General features: G+C 39.3%; 1 long non-coding RNA gene across 1 annotated transcript in view; it reads left to right on the top strand.

Annotated features, from left to right (window-relative positions):
- The window catches only part of LOC102369351, a 28,538-nt gene that overhangs the window by 11,767 nt on the left and 1,166 nt on the right, over window positions 1-15,605 (top strand). The window lies entirely within an intron of this gene.

Below are 15,605 nucleotides of genomic sequence, written 5' to 3' on the forward strand. Positions count from 1 at the left end.
AATTTCTCAAGGCATAATACAGTCTTAGGAGGAAGAAAATTGCTATATTGATACACTTGAAGCCCAGATGAGAAACTGTCTCATGGTGTCTTGGTCTTGACTCTGTTACTTGTTAATAGGGATGAGATCAAGATGTAGTTAATTAACAATTAATGGAAGTTTTTCCATTGACTTCAGTGGGACCATGATTTCACTCATGGTCTACAAATATAACATATTTGTTACCAGATTTGCCCATCACTTTGGGGTGCGCTCATTCATTAGGGATATGTTTTTAGGGTCTTTGTAATACTATCAATGTGCTGCTGCTGCTTGTGTTACTTGTGTTTCTATACGGAGCTGTATCTCTCCCTTCTGCAAGCCCTCACCCCCAATGGAGCTATCTTGCAGGACTCAGTTTCAATGGGACTGGGTTCCTCCAGACACCAAATCAGTCATACACACACAAACACACACAGATTAATGTGACATGCCTGACCCAGGAGGTTGATCAGCATGGACAGGCTGACACCCTCATATGCCAGGAATCGGTTCATTAAGGTAACAATAAAATGCAGTCAGACACAAGCACACAGGTGAACAAAATACCTCTGAATCCAGCTGGGTGTCCAGCTGACACCTTCATGGGCTAGCATAAAGGCACATCAGAGTCAAACTGGGTCAATCAGCCTGTACAAGCTTATCCCCTTATGTGTTTCAAACTCTGCACATCCCAATCTTTTGCCCTAGCTGTCCTAGTAGTGATAGCCTCTTGATGAGCAGACCCCACAATATTTCTGGGCCTCACAGGGATCTTTAGTTTAAGTAAAAGAAGCATTGCTGCAGAGCAAGTGGGGAAGGAGAAGTAGAGAAGGAAAAATATACCCAGTTACTACCAGTTTGACTATTAGTTATTTATTGCTGAGTATATGAAATGTATAATGGTACTACTAATAATAGACATGCAAAGGAAAACAATCAAAACAATTACAATACTACCCTGGTTTCACTAAGTATTTGGGGAAACTTAGCTCAAGCTTAACTAATACAATTCAGGTTCAGAAATCTATTTCTAGAGAGAAGAGAAAGAGAGCGAGAACTAGGGTCTCATCAGTCCAAGGCACTCGGGTTTCAATGCTGACAGATAGAGTTCTTAGCACAGTCCTTGAAGGGAGATGATCTGTTTCTTCCAGCTTCTCGAGAACAACAATGGATGGTGTCAGAGAGGTTTTTCTCTTGAAGCACACCGTTTGCTGCTTTTATAGTTTTTTTTTTATACCCTCATTTTAACTTCTTCAAAGCATTCTTTTAATTGTGTAAATAATTGTCTTTTCTATGGCAAGGGGTTATCTGGTTTGGAACATCTCAAGAAACTGATTGACAACCAGGAAAAACATAAGTTTTTAAGGAGTAACCAGACATTTAGGAGCCAGCTTGAAATTCTTATAGATAGTAGATATATACTGGATGGGATACCTCATTGTTTCTTCTCAGATAGCTTGCAGCATCAGGGTTTTGTATTTTTACCTGTTGTGAATAAGCCTCAGCTTAGCATGACTTTTCTATGGAATTTCCAGATCTTACTGTAGTCTTTTAACAGACTTAAGGGGATTATTGGAGTGTTCATAAACTTTGTGGGGAGGACTTCCACCACTCACCCCGGGAAAAATATGACAGCATTTGTGGTCAGGACTCCAACAGGCTGGATGCTGTGAATGAACCCTTAACCATCGTTCAAAAGTTTCCTATACCCCCTCTGACTTGGTCTCTTGCCTCAGCATTCCCTAATCCGGCAACTGAGTTTTAGTCAATCAAGTTTAAATAGGCCTCCCATACTGTGACTGGGGAATGTATGGCCCAAGATGCCTATTAAACTTTACTTCTGCCTAGTTCTAATTAGATAGTGTGTGTGTGTGTGTGTGTGGGGGGGGGGGGGGGGGGAACTGGGTGCCAGGGCTTCCTCAGGAACACAGAGCTGACAGGTAATCATATATCAACAATAAAGCAGTTCCTACTTTCCTGGAATGGATTTATTCATCAAAAATTGGAGTGAAAAATACTCATGTACTATAAGTTAAGTATTGGTTACAGTACATCTAAATATGGTATTGATATATGATGTGATCATCAGAGATGCCCAGCAGCATATAACTTTGGTATTTTGCCCCCTCAGACAATTCAAAGTCATTGTTGTTTACTATTAAGAAACTACATATCAAATAAATGTAGGAAGCATCTCATGAATTTAGTTTTACCCTTTCTTATTATACACGTTTGAATGTAAAAAAATGCTTCAAAGTATCAGGATAATCAATTAAAGCCAGAATAGTAGGTAATTAAAATTGAGTGGCCTTTTTTATCTGGCTGCATCCAGTTATCAACCAAATCTTATTAAATATTAATGACTTCACGAAGCATTTCTTACACTACTGTTGGTACTCTGATAACCTAATCTCCATAAACCAGTGAGACTACATTGAACTGGTTAGTCTTGTCAACTTTGATGACTGACTACACTTCTATAAATCTGAGAGAGACAATTCACATTTGCCTTTAGAAGTGAACCACGTGAAAAACACTCTGCCAGGAAAAAAAATTAAAGATATAGTGACTTCTCAATAATATTCGAGTTACTACTGACTGTTAACTAGCCTGTTCTATTGTAGTACATGAGTACAGTAAGGATGAGTCAGAGTTTGAAATAACCTTAATTTCCTTGCTTTTGTGGGAGCTATAACGTGAGTCTTTTTGCTGAGCAAATTCTAACCAAGGGCAAAGGGAGTTTTGTCTGAGTAAATAAAACAGATTAGACTCTTAGGTCATGTCCAGACAAGCATGGCCATGAGGTATGTGGTGCTGCAAACAGGTCTGTGGTGCCACATACTGAACATTGAGATGTTCTCTGCATTGGAAGGGCATGCTGCCCGTGTTTGCACTGTTCTGCTTTTTTTTCCTGCATTTTTTTTGATCCTTGGATATCTAAGGGTCAAAAAACCCTGTGGAAAAAAAAGGTGGAGCAGTGCATGCACAGGCAGCATATGCCATTCAGAAACAGAACTGGGCCACCTGGAGCCATATTCTGGTTGCTGGCCAGGCTCTGCGTGACAGAATTATGCTGCTGCAGCCCTGGGAGGTCCCCAGGACCCCAGGTAAGGCTGCCCTTACCCCACCTGGGGTAACTTGTTGCACACCAAAGCACACGTGGCATGGGCGTTCCCTGGGGACAAGTAGCTACTTGTCCCTGGGGAACCAAATGTCCATGCTCGTCTGGACCTGGCCTCAATGTTTTAATACTTTACCAGATTTTGTCACAGTTTATACATATTGTAGAAGTCCTTGCTTCTGATTGGCAATAGGTTGCAGTTAATCTGCCAGGACCAGTTGGTTCCCCTTTGGAACTCGCCTGCCACACCTTTGATGTTAAGAACAAAACCCAAAAGGAAGATGTAAATCTCAGGAGCAGATCAGCTGGTCCTTATTGCAACTTAAGTGGCCACCTGGCCTCTTTGCAGGGCTCCTCCACCCCCATACCCTGCCCTTACCACTCCAAACGTTCTGATGTTATGTGCATTACAGACTTCATTCATCCGGGGTCTGACCCATGTGTCCCACAGCCCCAAGTTTCTCAATAATTAGTTGCACTCCACTCAAAGGACTAACAGTCTTGGTGGCCTGAATCACTTACTCCTCATAACCTGGGACACTCCTCTCTCAGATTACCCCAGGTTCATCAAATCAATCAGTTTATGATCAAACTCAGGTGTCAGTCAGGCTCTTCTAGGCATTACCTGGCTCAGCCCCCAATTAACACAGTCCCCAACAAATCCCACTTCAAATTAACTCCTCTTTACAGGGAAGTCCTTGCTTCACAGGGATGACTTTTGTTCACCTCCCTGCTTCCTTTCCTCCTCCAGGTAATTGGTACAGAGTGTGCCACTGCCTGGATCCTTGCCAGACTCCACAGGATGCTCCTGTAGCAAGCCTCACTTTTGGTAGGTCTGGTCTCCTGCTCTATCACCTGTCACACCTGTCAGGTAGTTCAGGAAATCACTGCACTTCCATGCAGCTGCATGGGCTCTCACTCCTGCTGGCTTTCCCTTCTGGGGAAAGATATCTGCCCAACCCAGCGTTTAATCTCCCAGGCTGTTGGCCCTGCCTATCAGCAGCACTTCCAGTCCTTTGCCTTTCCCCACCACAGTGGATGTTAATAATTACAACCCTGGGCTTCATGCCCCTTGTAGCTAATTGTTTGATCATACAGAAGCTTCACCCTCTGTGGCATTTGCTTGTCGTTCAGTCCTTCATGGCAGGGCCTAATTGCTGTCCTGTCACAATACGATATGCACAATCCTGCTAATCTCTTCCTAAATTTGAGTTTTAGATCACTGGCTTCACACGTTATGCTTCAAGGTGCTATGTGTGTCTGGCAGAAGGGTCCAGAGAATCAAAGTACTAGTTCTGTGCATTGTAAGCCTGCATGGCAAGGCATAGTGCTATGATTTTGTCTGACGCTCAGCAAGGGAAGTAAAACTCCCTGTTCCCACTGAAATAAACAGGATGCAACATGGGCACGAGGGGGTAGAGATAGACAATGGCCTAGGCATAGAGTAAGAATGAATGCTTCCCCCCTCCGCCCCCCATGTAGCTAGTCTAGAAACAAAGGAAGGGCAGTGGTGCATACCAGGAAGCTATAAAAGAGAGGGAGATGTTAACTGAGCACAATGCAATATGTATAACAGCATGATAGAGATTAAAAGTCCATATTTTTTCAGTGTCTTTAGATGGAATCCTGTATATTCATATGTAAAAACAAAGTAGGTAGCAAATGTGCTTTGTGGGTAGGTCATGTCCTCCAGTGTGCCACAGAGATTCTCCTCTCATGTCATCTAATGCCCTGATATATATTAGTTTAATAGGAGTCTTTCATTCACAATGACTTTTTTAAGATCACTTGTTTTAAACTTCAGGCTGGGCCTCTAAGATTATTTGGTAAAAAGCTCCTTAAAGTTCTTTCCTAAAAAAGCTTTTGATTTTTTTGGGTGGGGGCTGAGAGTGTTTTTACAAAAGTGAAAGTGAATGTGTTTTGATACAATGTATTGGTGTGCAGACAGGAAAAAAAAGGGGCTGTGTCATTTCAAGAACCTCCCTGTCCCTTTTCCTTAGGAAGTGCATTAGAGATCAGAGAAAAGCAAACAGTTAAAAGATGCATCAGCTCGACACTGTCAAAATTATTTTAAAGTTTTGTTTGAATTTGGCCCCCATATCTCTCTCTGCTTGGCCCCCATATCTCTCCATCTCCTTTGTGAAGCATACAGCTGTGGTGCTGTACTCCCGAAAACCCTGAAAATGCAAAAAAATCAAAAACATTGAGAGAGGTGGGGGGAGGAAAGGGGGTGAGGGGAGAATAGTTGCTGTTCTGTTCCCTAGACTCTCTCTGCTTAAGAGCTCTGCTCACTTAAAAACATTTCCCAGCTTCTGAAACACTTGATTAATGTCAATTGGGGAAAAAAGATAAGCTCTTAAAAGTGCTAATTTGTGGTTCAGAAAACTTGAATAAGTCTAAATATGAAACTCTCTGTTAAAATTGTATTCATGATTATGGGACTTGTTTAGAGAACATTTTAATGTTTCATTGCATATTCTGCATTTCTACATGTGCCTTGTTTCATGCACTGTTTTAAAGCATTCATTAGTGTTGTGCTGCAGCTCAGATGTATACTCCCACGATCTCCATACTGCATCTTACAGGCTCTCGAGCTTTTTAAAATTCTCCTTCAGATCAGAGTTTCTGTACTCCCTTCCCCTTATCTTTCTTTGGTCACCTGAAGACAAACAGATTCTTAAAGGCCCTTGCCCATCCTTTCTGTATTTGGCAGCCAAATCAATACTCTTGTTTGGTTAATATTCTCTCATTAGTAACTTCAAGGCTGAAATCATCCTTCCCACCCCATTTCTTTCTTCTTGTCTTGCAGGCAGAAAGGCATATCTAAGCCATCCATTTCCTACTCTTCTTTCAACTCTTCTCTCTTTTTCCCAGGTTCTTTTTTGTTAGAAAAAGAAAAATCACAGTAGTTCTTTCAAACAGTCCATGTTCTTTTCTCCCCCCCTGCCTTTTCCATTCAACTCTGTTCTTTTCTTAGTACATTTGTGTAACTCATAATATTAACAGAAGTTATGTATTCACATTAACAAGAGAATTTGCTCTTTCATCTGACACAGTTTCCAGTCTGCCCTTGGGCTCCTATTATACCTACATTCTACATTACCTTATACATGCATGCATAGACACTAACATCACACTGCGAAAGTTATGATTCATTGACCTCCTTCTACACATTACTTTACATTTCTGCAGTTCTGTTTGCTCCCACGCTTAGAAAAGTTTATTTTTCACACCTGCTCAGAGGTGCAACTTTTTATCCATTCCTTTGTGTTCCTCTCATTGTGAGATTAATGAATGCAGGCAGGTTTGCAGAGAAGAGTGAGCCTGCAAGGTGAACTGCAGCAGGCTCTTGAGTACTTGAAAGCTTTCTCAAATGAATATTTAGTTATTAGGGCCCTGAGCCCCTTCCTTCTATCACAAGTATATCATACATCACACAAAAAGTCAGGGCTGTCTTTGAAATGGTTACCATCTTTTACCATTTCTAAAAATGGTGATGTATTTTCCTCATCTAACTGGCAACCTCAAATGTCAAGGCTTTTGTTTCAGCATCAGAGCTAGTTTCAGAGCTACACTCAAAATCCTGAAACTTTAATTTTTGACCATGTATCAACATCATACTAATGTTGATCCTTGAGATGACCAATTGCATGGATCAAGTTCCCTCAGTCTCTAAGGGTATGTACAGAAGTTGCTCTTTCACCATTTAAAGTGTGTTATTGCTGCGACTTAACAGAAGTGCATGGCTTTACAGCACTTTAAAAATAGGACAGCGCTTTAAATTGATCCTTGTTAAACGAGGAATTAAATTTGAAGCTCTGTATTTGGCAGCACTTCAGCAACCAACAGTGCTTTAAATAACTTCTGTATGCTGGTCAAATGTCTGACCAGTAGAGAAGCCGCAGGAGGTTGTGGAGCACCCCCTGCCTCCTACCCTGGAAAATGCAGGGAGACTCGGAGGCCTCCTGCAACAAACACTGCATTTCTGTCATGTTTAAGAGCACTATAACTTCATAGCTCTATAGAAAGTGTTCTAAATTACAGAGCTGTAAAACATGCAAGGAGCACTTCTGTTCACATCCTAAAGCTGCTAGTAAACAAATGCAGTCACTCCCCAAATGATAAAATACAATGTCACGAGGCCATTTTAATTAATCCTGCTGCTTGTCCCACCTTCTTTATTTAAATGTCACGCATTTTTTCAATAATAAGGCTAAATGATTTATTCTGAAATACTAGTGATTTAATTACTGTACAAAAGTACATAGCCACATACAACAGAGACATTTTCAGAAAGACATTAAAGGGGAGTGTGGGAGAGCTGCTATATGGGAACTTCTGACACAGCAGCTGAGTGCAGGGCCAAGATACCACAAATATCCTGTATGTCATGTGAACAAATGAAAATCTGATCTTGATGGATGGCATGAAACCATGTTCATAACAAATTCATTTCCAGGTGCAGCCATTGTCCTGTTCATGAAAACCAGTTCTACTTTTAGTAGCACATGCTTGGCCCTAAATCCTACAGTGTTTTGGATCTGGAACAGTTTCATTGATAAATCATGGGAGAAAGAAGAAGTTTTAATTTGCCTGTGTCATTGCAAAGTATTGCATCACTGAGTGAGAAAGATATGGAAGAGAGAGAGTGGGGACTGTCTGGAAGCAATACTGAGAACTTGGGATGCTCAACATTTCATGGGAAAAAGGCCTTTGAGCACACTTATGCCTACCTCCGATATCACCTAGGACATAGCAGGGGTGGGAAACTGTAAAGTCTATGAACCACAGTGTTAAAAATGACTAGAGAAGCTAAATACAAACCATTTTAAGATTCTATGAAAATATATATCCTATTGGGCCGGCTTTAGCAATATGGGCCGGATCTGTCAGCTTGCAGGGTTCCAGCTTTGTAAATTAGTATTTTATGTGGTTGAGACAGCTTCAGGAACAGATATATTCCTTCTCTGCAACTCTTAAACTCTCTGTAAATTCAGCCAAAGTAGATCTATGTATGGCAAGAAAGATTATGCTTATTTTATTTCCAGATAGCCCTCTGTTTTCTCTGTTTTGTTGCTCCTATTTGCTATGTAAAATTTGCACGTTTCTCTTTCTATAAGGCTTCCCAACCTTCTATTTCCTGGTGTCCTGCTTTAATTTTAGCATCTACATTACTAGGGATGAGTTTGGACAGCAAATATTTGAGCCATTCCTCCTACCCCTTCTCTGCCCCTTAGATTAGCCATTTGCCAGAAATAGATAATCTCCTAGGGTCTAGGGAAGCAAGGTGGCTGACTTGGCACATTTCTATTCCCATGATTATGTTAGACTCTTCAAAGAATTGACCTTTGTAGAATATCAGCCCATTAGTTGTATTATGTTAGCTACAAGAGGAGAGGAATTATTTAACATCTAAACCTAATGAGAAAAATAAGGATCTCAAGATTTAAAAAAATTAAATTTCTATGACCTCCAGCCGCTTAAGAGCCATTTAATCTCTAGGAGCATAGAATCAGAAAACAAGGGTATGCTCCAGGGATGGGAGGAACTTAGAGAAACCTCATACTTCCAAGAAATTACTTTGGAAAAATATAAAGATGATAGTTCCTTTGAAAGTACAAAGGCTTTTATAGTGAAGACTACTGTAATAGAGGCATAGATGGTTGCATCACAGGAAAAAAAAAACCCAACTAATGCTACCAAACCCCACAACAATAGAGTTGAAATACTCACAGAAATGTTACCATTGTAAATTATAGCCAAACATGCATTTGTATTAAAAAAAAAAAAAAAAAAAAAAAAAAAAAAGAAAAAAAGAAAGAAAAATAACAATGTATAGGAATATAAACCACAGTGAGCAGACTAATGGTATGTATTGATTTCTTTGACCTCAGTAAAGACTTAAAAACCTCTGAGCACATTGACACAAGCACTGAACAGAGTGCAGGTTTTCAGAAATGATAGATTAAAGATCCCAATTCTGCAAGGAGCTGAGAAACCTCAGCCTGCATTGGGCAAACACCAGCCTCATGCAAAGCCCTGATGGAGAATAAATATTAGGACATTAACTATGATATAACTCTACTGGTATAAGGATAGGCTTATCAATTCTAGTGAATCATTATATTTTTAAGATGTTATGATGTACAATAGCTTTTCCCTTTGCTTACTGAGGAGAAAATTTTCCTTAATAAAAATGGTTTTCAGCATTTTCTGGCTCATTAATGCTGTTATACTGTGAGCAATCTCCTTTATCAGCTGACCTTGGGGTCCTGGAGGAGAGAGAAAGGCAAAGTGAGTGCTTTATTATACTTGATAGACCATGGTTCTATGTAGCAGTGAGGACTGAGTTTGGTGGGCTTACCTTTATATTGATGCAGAGATCCAAAATCTTAAAAGTGCAAGTGCAGCCTTTGGATGCCGAAGAAATGGGTGTTTGAAGATGGCAACGCCAGACCCAAAACCAAGCTCATGGTTTATCAAGCAATTGTGATCCGCACCTTACTGCATGGAGCTGAGATGTGGACAATATATAGGAGACACCTTAAGTCATTGGAGAAATCACAACAATGGTGCCTGCAGAAGATCCTTCAAATTGAGTGGGAGAACAGGTGCATCCTCTTGCAAGCAAACACCATGAGCATAAAGGCAATGACCATTTGACATCAACTTCACAGGGCTGGCCCCATCATCTGGATGTCTGACTCCAGACTCCCAAAGCAAATTTTCTTCTTCCACCTCAGTTAAGGTGTATGCTCAAGAAGAAGGCAGAGAAAGTGCTTCAAGGACATCCTCAAGGCCAACTTGAAAAAAATCAGTAACATTAAATCAACACTAATTTGTGGGAGACTGTCACCCAGGACTGCCCCAAATGGAGGATGAGTCTGCTACAAGGATCCATGTATTTTGAAACCTCATGATGACAACTGCAGACAGGAAAGTGGGAATGGCAGAAACAGTGTGTCATGGACCAAATCAAGAATCCGGAGCCACTCACCTTGTGTGAAAACACGTGCCTGAGTTGTAACAGAGTCTGTCAATCCCAGATAGGCCTCATTAGGCATCTTTTGACCCACAGATAAAGCAATCGCGAAAGACAATCATCCTCAACTGTGAGGGATTGCCGATGAAGCAAGGCCCACCCTGTGGCAGGTATACCTTGTTTTGCAGCTTAGTGTGTCTGAATTAGGAAGCCACAGGTGGCTTTCTGTGTCATTCCATCTCTACTTATTCCAAGCAAAGAGCTAAGATATATGATTTTGAGCCCAGTAGGAGCAGTCATGTAAATGCTTGGTAACTGATACAAATTAGGATTGAGACCTGAAACTGTATTTTGTTATAATAAGGATATGAGTTACCTTTTCAAAATACCCTTTTCCATTTAAGCATTTTTTAAGTTGCCTACGAGATCCAGAAAATAGGAGTCACTAAATAATACGATCAAACTCTGACTGCTATGGGATGCTAGTCTATTTTTTTTTAAGTACACACCATTATGTCAAAAAGGCTGGCTGAGGAAATGCACCTTTTGCTCTAAGAATGGGAAGTAGCAAAATAAGTAGGAGTTTGTATCACATTTTGGACTTGCCCAAGAATAAAGATCCACCTTTTGCAAATGAGCTTTACTTCTGTGGGGCAGAGCTGTTGTTCACAGTCCCCATTCTGGAGCTCTAACAGATCCAGGGCTTAGGCCATTAATTAACCTTGAATATACGAACTGAGACCTTCACATGACTTTCTCATATATCAGATCTGCTGAGGTGTGGATGATCCTGCAAGGTCAATGCCTACTGCCTACGGAGAATAAAAAATGGGAGGAAGAGAGGACATTCTGACAGAAGAAGGGGGTGTGGGCCAGAATGGAAGAGAGGCAGTAAGAGGGTAAGCATATTGTGCAAAAATCATCCTGTATTCTGGATTAATATCTGTCGGAGAGGTTTTCTGGGAGAAGACACCTTCCCTTTTCATGTAATAAAGACAAGGCTCTGTCAGAGATTGCAATGCCAGAACTGATGGACTAAGTACCAGCCCCTCCATATTATTAATTTTGAGAGAAGACAATAGGATTTAAGCATTTGTTTATCTTTGAGCACTTCCTCTTTGACTTCAATAAGACTTGAGTGGTTGCTTGCATGCTTTTCTAATTTAGGAGGGACTGCATTGGTTGTGCATACAATCAAAACAGTGAAACTCCGCATCAGAAGGGGGTCTCTGTTGGTTCTGAAAGAGAGAAAAATTGTTTGCAGGTCAGGGAGGAGCTAAGAGGTCCACATTTCTATGGGTCTCCTTCCTCCAACACACCACGCAACTGCTGTGGAATATCAGCAGATGGAATTAGGCAGGGGTAAAGGGCGGTTTATTGTCCCAATTTACATAGAAAACTGCCTGCAAAAGACTTTAGCTCTTTGGCTTTGTGCAAAAGAAAAAAAAATCATTTTTGAGAATAATACCTCATACAAATGATTTTGGGCTGGCTTTGGTGTTTATGATATTTTCCCTTTTAAAGCAGCCTGAGGATTAAATGCTTGCTTTTAATATTTGGGCGTAACATATCCCTGATAATTAGATGTCCCAGAACTACATTATAAGTAGGCCACAAGAAAAAAACATTTCTATATTCCATCAACAAATGAGGGTCCCTCTAATCATTTTAATCTGCAGGAATAGTGCTAGTTCATTTAAGGACGTCCTTTTCTTAAGCAATGGTAGAAAGAATTATTCCCTCATGAATTTAGAAGGATGATTAGAAAGAGACTTTTTCAGGATGGCTTTAAAATGAAGAATGTAAATCATGTTCTATGGGAAGAAAAAGTCAGATCAGGCTACGAATGCAAATCATATTCAGGGGAAAAATTCAGATCAATATTAGAATCTGCCTCATGTGACTGCAATAGCATAAAATTATCAGTAAGCTGCCTGCAGAAAAGACAGCTGAGATGAAAAAGATTTTGAATGAAACCTGGCTTATTGGTAATTCAGTACAATTAGGTTAAATCACTACCCAAATGGGGATATAAACTTTTATATAGATAGATGTATAAATAGATGAAGAATGCTTTTAGTATATGTCAGGTAAGTTATTATTTCATTATGATGGAGGGGGAAAATAAGTTGATTAGCACACTAGAAGAAGCCAGATTTTCAAACCTGGGAAGCTCAGCTCCCAGTCTGACAACAAATGAACGGCTGGTTTTCCAGGGGTTCTGCGGGCTGGGTGTCAACGATTGCTGAAATTTCTGCTCTGTTGGAAAAACTAACTTTTCCAAAAAAAAAATCTCATTCAGGTTCAGGAAGAAAACTAGGGGTTTCAAAGCTTCCTGGAGAAAAATCAGACTTTTTTGTTTTGGGAAAAGCAACTTGCTTTGCTTTAAACCAAAAGTGGAAGTCCAGATTTCCAGGGATCCCTTGGCTGAGTGTTTAGACTGCTCCTGGGGAAGCTAGGAAAAGCCTAGGAAGTCCCCTAATGTGAAGGGGGGGACATGAGAACTTCTGAGAACCAGGATTCATGGTGTCATGAGGAAGGGTCCATGGCATAGCAGACTCAGGGTGAGGAGCCTGCAAGTCCAGATGACCTGAGTAACCTGCTGTGTGAAATCAAGCAGCCTTGATTGCTACCTGTATTGCAGTGAAAGCTCACTGAAAATGAAATATTTCTGCAAAAACTTTGGGTTTTCAAGAATTGTTTTTTTCTTTTTTTCCTGATCAGGTATAGCCCTAAGCTGTTTTGGAAATCTGGCAGTAAGTGTCAAAGGGGAGTTGTCAGGGGCAATTTAAAAATCTGGCCTAAACTTAATTCCACAAATGGTACATGCTTGATGTTTAAGCTGTAACTGGTGAACCAAAATCACATGATATTGTTCCTATTCCTTGAAAGAATAAGTGAGTTAGAGTTGCTGGCACACATTTCCACTGTGTGCCAGTTTAAAACCTGAATTCCACACATATTTCTGAATGGAAATGTTCAAATCCCAAATTTTGCAATAATTAAATAATAAATAAAAATAATTAAAAAAATCTTGATAGCTTGAATGTCTGTGGAAAGGATGTTTGTGGACCCTTTTTATTAAGAAAATGAATAAATATTTACTGAATGTGGATTGCAGTAATTTCCAAGATGTACATGTGACATAAATTCATAGTAAAATATATGCGAAAAGGGAAGTAAAATTTAGAACTGCACCAGATGTAAAAACCAATGCACCACAATTTGCAAGAAAAATTACCAAAGTTTACAAATTATATAAATTTGCTGCACACTTTGAAAAAGAGAACCTTGAATTTACAATTGGATGAATAAGGATAAATTACTGGGGATAAATACGAGACAACTGGTTCACCAGAATTCACCATATTCTGCTCCACTGCACTTACTCTTCAGAAGTGTAGTTCTGCAGAAGTCCATGCTGTAAATATCCAGGTAAAAAATGGTCAGATTTCATATGTCATATTTCATTTATCGTCATATTTCATATGGCATTCAGATTTCATATGTCATATTTAATTTATTGTCTAAATAGATAAAACCCAAATCACCAAATCACACAAAACTAGAAGCTTCTGATAAGAATCAAAATATACAATGTACTTGCATGCACCATGAATTTTAGATTTTATATAATAAATTGCTCAGAGTACAATACCTCTCCAGTTCAGCAAAGCACTTAAATCTATGACTGAGCTCAAACATGAGAAATCCAGTCCTTATTCAGCAGATTACTTACACTCGTGCTTAAATTTACGCCTGTTTAGATTAAGCATATGATTATGCGGTTTGTTGATTTAAAATCTAAATGTCCTCCTTTGCTCTGGAAATTCCAATACCATTTAAGAGAATGACGTATACTTGATTTAATATACATAGCAATTTCTCTTTCTTCTTTACAAGCTACTCATATTCCTGCACAGTTTCAAGGTCATTCATTACATAACCATCGATTTCCTCTTTTATTCATAGCAGCTTGCCTCTTGAACTTCAATCTTGAAGTTTGTTGTACAGAGCATAAAGTAACTCCTCTGTATAGATATATCATGTATGTGGATTACACACAAACTTTAGGGATTCCACAGGTGACTTAAATTTTAATTCTGCTAATTATAATAGGTGGTCAGATGAAAGAGAGAATAAACAGATTTAATTATCAGTCACTTTTGAAAATCCTATCCCAACTTTTCAACTGACTTTGAATTGCTTTCTCAAACTTGTGCATCCATAACCTGCTTTGTACACATTGTACATTTGCTTTGAGGAAGTAGTCTTACAGTTATAAATACACACACACACACACACACACACACATATATGCATGCAAATTTCAGTTGCTTACACAAATCTGCATATTTATGCAATTCTGTAGGTTAAAAATTAAGATGAAGGTAATAAAGACATACGTTATTAATTGCATATAGATATTTTACATTGATATTCATAACATTTTTTTGGCTTTCTAATACTTCTTGGCATGGTAGCACCATGCCAGCCAATCAGTATTTCCTATGGTGTGGTGTCTCTTTTCATGGCAACTTTTCAGTTTTTCACAGAAGTATCTGTGACAGGGGACATTAAATATCAATTTAATCTGGAACTGTCTGTAAAACAACCTCCTCTCCTTTTCTATTTCCAGCACAAATATTTCTGTGTGCTAAATGCCAATTTCTGTAAATATTTATGCATGTGACTTGAGAAATCGTGTTTCCACAAACACGTTAGACATGCTAACATGAAAGAAGCATAGATCTGACTGAAGCAGATGCAAAGGTTGAATGTATGTTTTTAATTTTATTCAAGAGTCTTTCACTTGCGTGATATCACAGTATGTAGCTTACATGCTTAACGTTAAATACAAACTATGCTTCTATTAGGATCTAATGAAACAGTATACAGTATTAACCAAGTTCCGGAATATATGTCCTATTTAGAACTTAATTTTCTGTCGTAGATCTCTTGCATTCAAATTTGCAAAAATTATACATGTATGAACATCAAGCAATGAACTTTGTGTCAAACAGAGAGCAAAGGTAAATGTGATGAAGACCTATACCTTGCAACAAGGATGCTTAAATTTAATTTTTTTTTTGCATTGTCTCTTTATTCTAATAATGCCTATGAAACTATAATAGTAATTGTGGTCCAGATTGCACATATTGTGTATGTGTTAATGTGGTGAGTCCTTTGCATAATCCTCTTTGTCACTAAGGATAAGAATACCTGACAGAATAAAGAATCACTTCTCTCAGCATCAACACAATTAGGGGACATGCTCTTTGAAAGAGACCTGATCTCAGAGGTTAGTTTCATTTCTGCAACAGAAATGAGAAGTAGAGAGAATGACCATTTTCCTCATTTATAATATTTTCCACTTGCATTCATCAAATTGGATTCCACCTGCAGAAAGTACATGATAGCTATCATCTGTTGAAATAATATAGGCACAGGCTCCCCCCCCCCCCGTTGATAGCTACCCTC

The sequence above is a fragment of the Alligator sinensis genome, unplaced genomic scaffold (genome assembly GCF_000455745.1).
Source record: "Alligator sinensis unplaced genomic scaffold, ASM45574v1 scaffold349_1, whole genome shotgun sequence".
Lineage (NCBI taxonomy): Eukaryota > Metazoa > Chordata > Crocodylia > Alligatoridae > Alligator > Alligator sinensis.